This window comes from Paramisgurnus dabryanus, chromosome 6 (genome assembly GCF_030506205.2).
Source record: "Paramisgurnus dabryanus chromosome 6, PD_genome_1.1, whole genome shotgun sequence".
Lineage (NCBI taxonomy): Eukaryota > Metazoa > Chordata > Actinopteri > Cypriniformes > Cobitidae > Paramisgurnus > Paramisgurnus dabryanus.
Window position 1 is genome coordinate 47,439,171 of NC_133342.1, and position 8,913 is coordinate 47,448,083.

General features: G+C 47.5%; 9 non-coding genes across 9 annotated transcripts; 5 read left to right on the forward strand and 4 right to left on the reverse strand.

Annotated features, from left to right (window-relative positions):
• Window positions 1–103: 103 nt before the first annotated feature.
• On the forward strand, window positions 104–176 carry trnar-ccu (transfer RNA arginine (anticodon CCU)). Its single transcript has one exon. It is a non-coding gene; the product is annotated as a tRNA-Arg (tRNA).
• A 1,214-nt stretch (window positions 177–1,390) lies between these two features.
• Window positions 1,391–1,502, reverse strand: trnal-caa (transfer RNA leucine (anticodon CAA)). The gene is made up of 2 exons: window positions 1,465–1,502; window positions 1,391–1,436 (listed from the first exon to the last, which is right to left on the reverse strand). It is a non-coding gene; the product is annotated as a tRNA-Leu (tRNA).
• A 157-nt stretch (window positions 1,503–1,659) lies between these two features.
• trnar-ccu (transfer RNA arginine (anticodon CCU)) lies at window positions 1,660–1,732 on the forward strand. Its single transcript has one exon. It is a non-coding gene; the product is annotated as a tRNA-Arg (tRNA).
• A 1,795-nt stretch (window positions 1,733–3,527) lies between these two features.
• On the reverse strand, window positions 3,528–3,639 carry trnal-caa (transfer RNA leucine (anticodon CAA)). Its single transcript has 2 exons — window positions 3,602–3,639; window positions 3,528–3,573 (listed from the first exon to the last, which is right to left on the reverse strand). It is a non-coding gene; the product is annotated as a tRNA-Leu (tRNA).
• A 158-nt stretch (window positions 3,640–3,797) lies between these two features.
• trnar-ccu (transfer RNA arginine (anticodon CCU)) lies at window positions 3,798–3,870 on the forward strand. The gene has a single exon. It is a non-coding gene; the product is annotated as a tRNA-Arg (tRNA).
• Window positions 3,871–5,389: 1,519 nt separating this feature from the next.
• trnal-caa (transfer RNA leucine (anticodon CAA)) lies at window positions 5,390–5,501 on the reverse strand. The gene is made up of 2 exons: window positions 5,464–5,501; window positions 5,390–5,435 (listed from the first exon to the last, which is right to left on the reverse strand). It is a non-coding gene; the product is annotated as a tRNA-Leu (tRNA).
• A 157-nt stretch (window positions 5,502–5,658) lies between these two features.
• On the forward strand, window positions 5,659–5,731 carry trnar-ccu (transfer RNA arginine (anticodon CCU)). The gene has a single exon. It is a non-coding gene; the product is annotated as a tRNA-Arg (tRNA).
• Window positions 5,732–7,251: 1,520 nt separating this feature from the next.
• Window positions 7,252–7,363, reverse strand: trnal-caa (transfer RNA leucine (anticodon CAA)). The gene is made up of 2 exons: window positions 7,326–7,363; window positions 7,252–7,297 (listed from the first exon to the last, which is right to left on the reverse strand). It is a non-coding gene; the product is annotated as a tRNA-Leu (tRNA).
• A 157-nt stretch (window positions 7,364–7,520) lies between these two features.
• Window positions 7,521–7,593, forward strand: trnar-ccu (transfer RNA arginine (anticodon CCU)). The gene has a single exon. It is a non-coding gene; the product is annotated as a tRNA-Arg (tRNA).
• The last annotated feature ends 1,320 nt before the right edge of the window (window positions 7,594–8,913 follow it).

Genomic DNA, 8,913 nt, shown 5'->3' on the forward strand with positions numbered 1-8,913 from the left:
TGTTCTCCCAACATGTAATGCAATCCATTGTAGCATGTCTGTGTTTGTTGATGGTCCAACAGAACACGGTCCAACAGAACACGGTCCACGGTTGTGACCGCATGCCCCAGTGACCTAATGGATAAGGCACTGGCCTCCTAAGCCAGGGATTGTGGGTTCGAGTCCCATCTGGGGTGCGCTTCAGCAGAGTGGCGTAGCGGAAGTGTGCTGGGCCCATAACCCAGAGGTCGATGGATCGAAACCATCCTCTGCTAAGAGCCCTTTTCTTAAAAGCTTGCGGCTCTGAGAAACCGCTGGCAGGCCGTTTCACCGTGATTAGAAAGGCAGCTGCACTTTTTTCTTAATTACAAGTTTAAGACGGCCGAATCCTTGGCATGGTGCCAACATTCTACATCAGAGTGGCCTGCTATGCTAGGGACTGTAGGTTGAGTGGTGGCCGGGTTGCGTCAGAGCAGAGTGGCGCAGCGGAAGCGTGCTGGGCCCATAACCCAGAGGTCGATGGATCGAAACCATCCTCTGCTAGGTGTCCTTTAGTTAAAAGCCTGCATGGCTCTGGGAAAACGTTGGCAAGACATTAGGTCGTTTCAACATGAGTCCTCATCTTTGGAATCCCAGCTGTACTTTTTTCCTAATTACAAGCTTATCCAAGAGACCTGGAGCCTCAGTTATAAAGCGCGCGTACGCAAAGATTTGTTCGTAAAGTGTGCGTCCCCAGAATCCACGGCAAAGTCCATATTTATTTAAACTGTCTTTGACGTGGAAAAGTGCCTAGCGCCACGTCAGCGTCTGAGCAGGCGCACGCGCTTTTCCTTGTCCGATTGCTGTAGGTTTTTGGAATTATAAGCCATTTTTTGCTGCTCTAAAACGATTTAAACATCGACAGGCACTCTTTTATATGTCAATGGCATTAATTGGGCATCGATTAGAATTCTGCAGCTGTTCAGCTGCGCCCAATTTCAAGCTCATTTACGTTTTCTAAATTTCACGCCTGAAAGTGAGGCGTACTCGTGTTTTCTATGGGTACATTCGTTTTATGAATCACACGTGCGCGCTTTTGAGAAATGATCGTAAGATCAAATTTAGGACGTTTTCTACGCAGCATTTTGTAAATGAGGCCCCACATTTCTAGTAGAGAGAGTCTGAAATTGGCACATTCAGATCCACCCATTGCTCAAGTGATGTTAATGAAAAAATGTATTCAGAGCATGTTGTGGGAAATGAGATTTGTTCCTAGGAGAAAGTTTGAAATTGTCCCTTTCCGATATTCCAATTGATGACAGTGCTTACATTTAGGGCATCGCTTAATTGAAAACTTGTTGTAAATGAGATTTGCACCAAGGCATCCAGAAGAAGAAACGATGATAGTTTTAATGCCTCGCCAAAAACCTTCTGTCAGAAGTGGGATTTGAACCCACGCCTCCATTGGGAGACCAGAAACCTCACAAACTGAGAAGGTCGAACATCCTTGAGTCTGGCGCCTTAGACCGCTCGGCCATTCTGACACGTTGGGTGCAGGCCAAAACAGATGAACTGTGTCCAAAGTCATGTCAGTTCTCTGTTCTCCCAACATGTAATGCAATCCATTGTAGCATGTCTGTGTTTGTTGATGGTCCAACAGAACACGGTCCAACAGAACACGGTCCACGGTTGTGACCGCATGCCCCAGTGGCCTAATGGATAAGGCACTGGCCTCCTAAGCCAGGGATTGTGGGTTCGAGTCCCATCTGGGGTGCGCTTCAGCAGAGTGGCGCAGCGGAAGCGTGCTGGGCCCATAACCCAGAGGTCGATGGATCGAAACCATCCTCTGCTAAGAGCCCTTTTCTTAAAAGCTTGCGGCTCTGAGAAACCGCTGGCAGGCCGTTATGCCGTTTCACCGTGATTAGAAAGGCAGCTGTACTTTTTTCTTAATTACAAGTTTAAGACGGCCGAATCCTTGGCATGGTGCCAACATTCTACATCAGAGTGGCCTGCTATGCCAGGGACTGTAGGTTGAGTGGTGGCCGGGTTGCGTCAAAGCAGAGTGGCGCAGCGGAAGCGTGCTGGGCCCATAACCCAGAGGTCGATGGATCGAAACCATCCTCTGCTAAGAGCCCTTTTCTTAAAAGCTTGCGGCTCTGAGAAACCGCTGGCAGGCCGTTATGCCGTTTCACCGTGATTAGAAAGGCAGCTGTACTTTTTTCTTAATTACAAGTTTAAGACGGCCGAATCCTTGGCATGGTGCCAACATTCTACATCAGAGTGGCCTGCTATGCCAGGGACTGTAGGTTGAGTGGTGGCCGGGTTGCGTCAGGGCAGAGTAGCGCAGCGGAAGCGTGCTGGGCCCATAACCCAGAGGTCGATGGATTCGAAACCATCCTCTGCTAGAAGGCCTTTAATTAAAAGCCTGCATGGCTCTGGCTCTCAGAAAACGCTGACAAAATATTACGCCGTTTCACCACGAGTCCTCATCTTGGAAAGGCGGCTGTACCTCATTTCTTAATTACAAGTGTATTCAAGACACCTGAATCCTTGGCATGATGCCAACATTCTACATCCGTGTGGCCTGCTCAGCTAGGGACTGTAGGTGGAGTCGTGCCCGGTCCCTCCGTAAGCAGAGTGGCGCAGCGGAAGCGTGCTGGGCCCATAACCCAGAGGTCGATGGATCGAAACCATCCTCTGCTAGGTGTCCTTTAGTTAAAAGCCTGCACGGACCGGGAAAACGTTGGCAAGACATTAGGTCGTTTCAACATGAGTCCTCATCTTTGGAATCCCAGCTGTACTTTTTTCCTAATTACAAGCTTATCCAAGAGACCTGGAACCTCAGTTATAAAGCGCGCGTACGCAAAGATTTGTTCGTAAAGTGTGCGTCCCCAGAATCCACGGCAAAGTCCATATTTATTTAAACTGTCTTTGACGTGGAAAAGTGCTAGCGCCACGTCAGGGTCTGAGCAGGCGCACGCGCTATTCCTTGTCCGATTGCTGTAGGTTTTTGGAATTATAAGCCATTTTTTGCTGCTCTAAAACGATTTAAACATCGACAGGCGCTCTTTTATATGTCAATGGCATTAATTGGGCATCGATTAAATTTCTGCAGCTGTTCAGCTGAGCCCAATTTCAAGCTCATTTACATTTTATAAATTTCACGCCTGAAAGTGAGGCGTACTCGTGTTTTCTATGGGTACATTCGTTTTATGAATCACACGTGCGCGCTTTTGAGAAATGATCGTAAGATCAAATTTAGGACGTTTTCTACGCAGCATTTTGTAAATGAGGCCCCACATTTCTAGTAGAGAGAGTCTGAAATTGGCACATTCAGATCCACCCATTGCTCAAGTGATGTTAATGAAAAAATGTATTCAGAGCATGTTGTGGGAAATGAGATTTGTTCCTAGGAGAAAGTTTGAAATTGTCCCTTTCCGATATTCCAATTGATGACAGTGCTTACATTTAGGGCATCGCTTAATTGAAAACTTGTTGTAAATGAGATTTGCACCAAGGCATCCAGAAGAAGAAACGATGATAGTTTTAATGCCTCGCCAAAAACCTTCTGTCAGAAGTGGGATTTGAACCAACGCCTCCATTGGGAGACCAGAAACCTCACAAACTGAGAAGGTCAAACATCCTTGAGTCTGGCGCCTTAGACCGCTCGGCCATTCTGACACGTCGGGTGCAGGCCAAAACAGATGAACTGTGTCCAAAGTCATGTCAGTTCTCTGTTCTCCCAACATGTAATGCAATCCATTGTAGCATGTCTGTGTTTGTTGATGGTCCAACAGAACACGGTCCAACAGAAACACGGTCCACGGTTGTGACCGCATGCCCCAGTGGCCTAATGGATAAGGCACTGGCCTCCTAAGCCAGGGATTGTGGGTTCGAGTCCCATCTGGGGTGCGCTTCAGCAGAGTGGCGCAGCGGAAGCGTGCTGGGCCCATAACCCAGAGGTCGATGGATCGAAACCATCCTCTGCTAAGAGCCCTTTTCTTAAAAGCTTGCGGCTCTGGAAACCGCTGGCAGGCCGTTATGCCGTTTCACCGTGATTAGAAAGGCAGCTGTACTTTTTTCTTAATTACAAGTTTAAGACGGCCGAATCCTTGGCATGGTGCCAACATTCTACATCAGAGTGGCCTGCTATGCTAGGGACTGTAGGTTGAGTGGTGGCCGGGTTGCGTCAGAGCAGAGTGGCGCAGCGGAAGCGTGCTGGGCCCATAACCCAGAGGTCGATGGATCGAAACCATCCTCTGCTAGAAGTCCTTTAATTAAAAGCCTGCATGGCTCTGGCTCTCAGAAAACGCTGACAAAACATTACGCCGTTTCACCACGAGTCCTCATCTTGGAAAGGCGGCTGTACCTCATTTCTTAATTACAAGTGTATTCAAGACACCTGAATCCTTGGCATGATGCCAACATTCTACATCCGTGTGGCCTGCTCAGCTAGGGACTGTAGGTGGAGTCGTGCCCGGTCCCTCCGTAAGCAGAGTGGCGCAGCGGAAGCGTGCTGGGCCCATAACCCAGAGGTCGATGGATCGAAACCATCCTCTGCTAGGTGTCCTTTAGTTAAAAGCCTGCATGGCTCTGGGAAAACGTTGGCAAGACATTAGGTCGTTTCAACATGAGTCCTCATCTTTGGAATCCCAGCTGTACTTTTTTCCTAATTACAAGCTTATCCAAGAGACCTGGAACCTCAGTTATAAAGCGCGCGTACGCAAAGATTTGTTCGTAAAGTGTGCGTCCCCAGAATCCACGGCAAAGTCCATATTTATTTAAACTGTCTTTGACGTGGAAAAGTGCCTAGCGCCACGTCAGGGTCTGAGCAGGCGCACGCGCTTTTCCTTGTCCGATTGCTGTAGGTTTTTGGAATTATAAGCCATTTTTTGCTGCTCTAAAACGATTTAAACATCGACAGGCGCTCTTTTATATGTCAATGGCATTAATTGGGCATCGATTAAATTTCTGCAGCTGTTCAGCTGAGCCCAATTTCAAGCTCATTTACATTTTATAAATTTCACGCCTGAGAGTGAGGCGTACTCGTGTTTTCTATGGGTACATTCGTTTTATGAATCACACGTGCGCGCTTTTGAGAAATGATCGTAAGATCAAATTTAGGACGTTTTCTACGCAGCATTTTGTAAATGAGGCCCCACATTTCTAGTAGAGAGAGTCTGAAATTGGCACATTCAGATCCACCCATTGCTCAAGTGATGTTAATGAAAAAATGTATTCAGAGCATGTTGTGGGAAATGAGATTTGTTCCTAGGAGAAAGTTTGAAATTGTCCCTTTCCGATATTCCAATTGATGACAGTGCTTACATTTAGGGCATCGCTTAATTGAAAACTTGTTGTAAATGAGATTTGCACCAAGGCATCCAGAAGAAGAAACGATGATAGTTTTAATGCCTCGCCAAAAACCTTCTGTCAGAAGTGGGATTTGAACCCACGCCTCCATTGGGAGACCAGAAACCTCACAAACTGAGAAGGTCAAACATCCTTGAGTCTGGCGCCTTAGACCGCTCGGCTATTCTGACACTTCGGGTGCAGGCCAAAACAGATGAACTGTGTCCAAAGTCATGTCAGTTCTCTGTTCTCCCAACATGTAATGCAATCCATTGTAGCATCTCTGTGTTTGTTGATGGTCCAACAGAACACGGTCCAACAGAACACGGTCTACGGTTGTGACCGCATGCCCCAGTGGCCTAATGGATAAGGCACTGGCCTCCTAAGCCAGGGATTGTGGGTTCGAGTCCCATCTGGGGTGCGCTTCAGCAGAGTGGCGCAGCGGAAGCGTGCTGGGCCCATAACCCAGAGGTCGATGGATCGAAACCATCCTCTGCTAAGAGCCCTTTTCTTAAAAGCTTGCGGCTCTGAGAAACCGCTGGCAGGCCGTTATGCCGTTTCACCGTGATTAGAAAGGCAGCTGTACTTTTTTCTTAATTACAAGTTTAAGACGGCCGAATCCTTGGCATGGTGCCAACATTCTACATCAGAGTGGCCTGCTATGCCAGGGACTGTAGGTTGAGTGGTGGCCGGGTTGCGTCAGAGCAGAGTGGCGCAGCGGAAGCGTGCTGGGCCCATAACCCAGAGGTCGATGGATTGAAACCACCCTCTGCTAGAAGTCCTTAAATTAAAAGCCTGCATGGCTCTGGCTCTCAGAAAACGCTGACAAAACATTACGCCGTTTCACCACGAGTCCTCATCTTGGAAAGGCGGCTGTACCTCATTTCTTAATTACAAGTGTATTCAAGACACCTGAATCCTTGGCATGATGACAACATTCTACATCCGTGTGGCCTGCTCAGCTAGGGACTGTAGGTGGAGTCGTGCCCGGTCCCTCCGTAAGCAGAGTGGCGCAGCGGAAGCGTGCTGGGCCCATAACCCAGAGGTCGATGGATCGAAACCATCCTCTGCTAGGTGTCCTTTAGTTAAAAGCCTGCATGGCTCTGGGAAAACGTTGGCAAGACATTAGGTCGTTTCAACATGAGTCCTCATCTTTGGAATCCCAGCTGTACTTTTTTCCTAATTACAAGCTTATCCAAGAGACCTGGAGCCTCAGTTATAAAGCGCGCGTACGCAAAGATTTGTTCGTAAAGTGTGCGTCCCCAGAATCCATGGCAAAGTCCATATTTATTTAAACTGTCTTTGACGTGGAAAAGTGCCTAGCGCCACGTCAGGGTCTGAGCAGGCGCACGCGCTTTTCCTTGTCCGATTGCTGTAGGTTTTTGGAATTATAAGCCATTTTTTGCTGCTCTTAAATGATTTAAACATCGACAGGCGCTCTTTTATATGTCAATGGCATTAATTGGGCATCGATTAAAATTCTGCAGCTGTTCAGCTGCGCCCAATTTCAAACTCATTTACGTTTTCTACATTTCACGCCTGAAAGTGAGGCGTACTCGTGTTTTCTATGGGTACATTCGTTTTATGAATCACACGTGCACGCTTTTGAGAAATGATCGTAAGATCAAATTTAGGACGTTTTCTACGCAGCATTTTGTAAATGAGGCCCCACATTTCTAGTAGAGAGAGTCTGAAATTGGCACATTCAGATCCACCCATTGCTCAAGTGATGTTAATGAAAAAATGTATTCAGAGCATGTTGTGGGAAATGAGATTTGTTCCTAGGAGAAAGTTTGAAATTGTCCCTTTCCGATATTCCAATTGATGACAGTGCTTACATTTAGGGCATCGCTTAATTGAAAACTTGTTGTAAATGAGATTTGCACCAAGGCATCCAGAAGAAGAAACGATGATAGTTTTAATGCCTCGCCAAAAACCTTCTGTCAGAAGTGGGATTTGAACCCACGCCTCCATTGGGAGACCAGAAACCTCACAAACTGAGAAGGTCGAACATCCTTGAGTCTGGCGCCTTAGACCGCTCGACCATTCTGACACGTCGGGTGCAGGCCAAAACAGATGAACTGTGTCCAAAGTCATGTCAGTTCTCTGTTCTCCCAACATGTAATGCAATCCATTGTAGCATGTCTGTGTTTGTTGATGGTCCAACAGAACACGGTCCAACAGAACACGGTCCACGGTTGTGACCGCATGCCCCAGTGGCCTAATGGATAAGGCACTGGCCTCCTAAGCCAGGGATTGTGGGTTCGAGTCCCATCTGGGGTGCGCTTCAGCAGAGTGGCGCAGCGGAAGCGTGCTGGGCCCATAACCCAGAGGTCGATGGATCGAAACCATCCTCTGCTAAGAGCCCTTCTCTTAAAAGCTTGCGGCTCTGAGAAACCGCTGGCAGGCCGTTTCACCGTGATTAGAAAGGCAGCTGCACTTTTTTCTTAATTACAAGTTTAAGACGGCCGAATCCTTGGCATGGTGCCAACATTCTACATCAGAGTGGCCTGCTATGCTAGGGACTGTAGGTTGAGTGGTGGCCGGGTTGCGTCAGAGCAGAGTGGCGCAGCGGAAGCGTGCTGGGCCCATAACCCAGAGGTCGATGGATCGAAACCATCCTCTGCTAGAAGTCCTTTAATTAAAAGCCTGCATGGCTCTGGCTCTCAGAAAACGCTGACAAAACATTACGCCGTTTCATCACGAGTCCTCATCTTGGAAAGGCAGCTGTACCTCATTTCTTAATTACAAGTGTATTCAAGACACCTGAATCCTTGGCATGATGCCAACATTCTACATCCGTGTGGCCTGCTCAGCTAGGGACTGTAGGTGGAGTCGTGCCCGGTCCCTCCGTAAGCAGGGTGGCGCAGCGGAAGCCTGCTGGGCCCATAACCCAGAGGTCGATGGATCGAAACCGTCCTCTGCTAGGTGTCCTTTAGTTAAAAGCCTGCATGGCTCTGGGAAAACGTTGGCAAGACATTAGGTCGTTTCAACATGAGTCCTCATCTTTGGAATCCCAGCTGTACTTTTTTCCTAATTACAAGCTTATCCAAGAGACCTGGATCCTCAGTTATAAAGCGCGCGTACGCAAAGATTTGTTCGTAAAGTGTGCGTCCCCAGAATCCACGGCAAAGTCCATATTTATTTAAACTGTCTTTGACGTGGAAAAGTGCCTAGCGCCACGTCAGGGTCTGAGCAGGCGCACGCGCTTTTCCTTGTCCGATGGCTGTAGGTTTTTGGAATTATAAGCCATTTTTTGCTGCTCTAAAACGATTTAAACATCGACAGGCGCTCTTTTATATGTCAATGGCATTAATTGGGCATCGATTAAATTTCTGCAGCTGTTCAGCTGAGCCCAATTTCAAGCTCATTTACATTTTATAAATTTCACGCCTGAAAGTGAGGCGTACTCGTGTTTTCTATGGGTACATTCGTTTTATGAATCACACGTGCGCGCTTTTGAGAAATGATCGTAAGATCAAATTTAGGACGTTTTCTACGCAGCATTTTGTAAATGAGGCCCCACATTTCTAGTAGAGAGAGTCTGAAATTGGCACATTCAGATCCACCCATTGCTCAAGTGATGTTAATGAAAAAATGTAT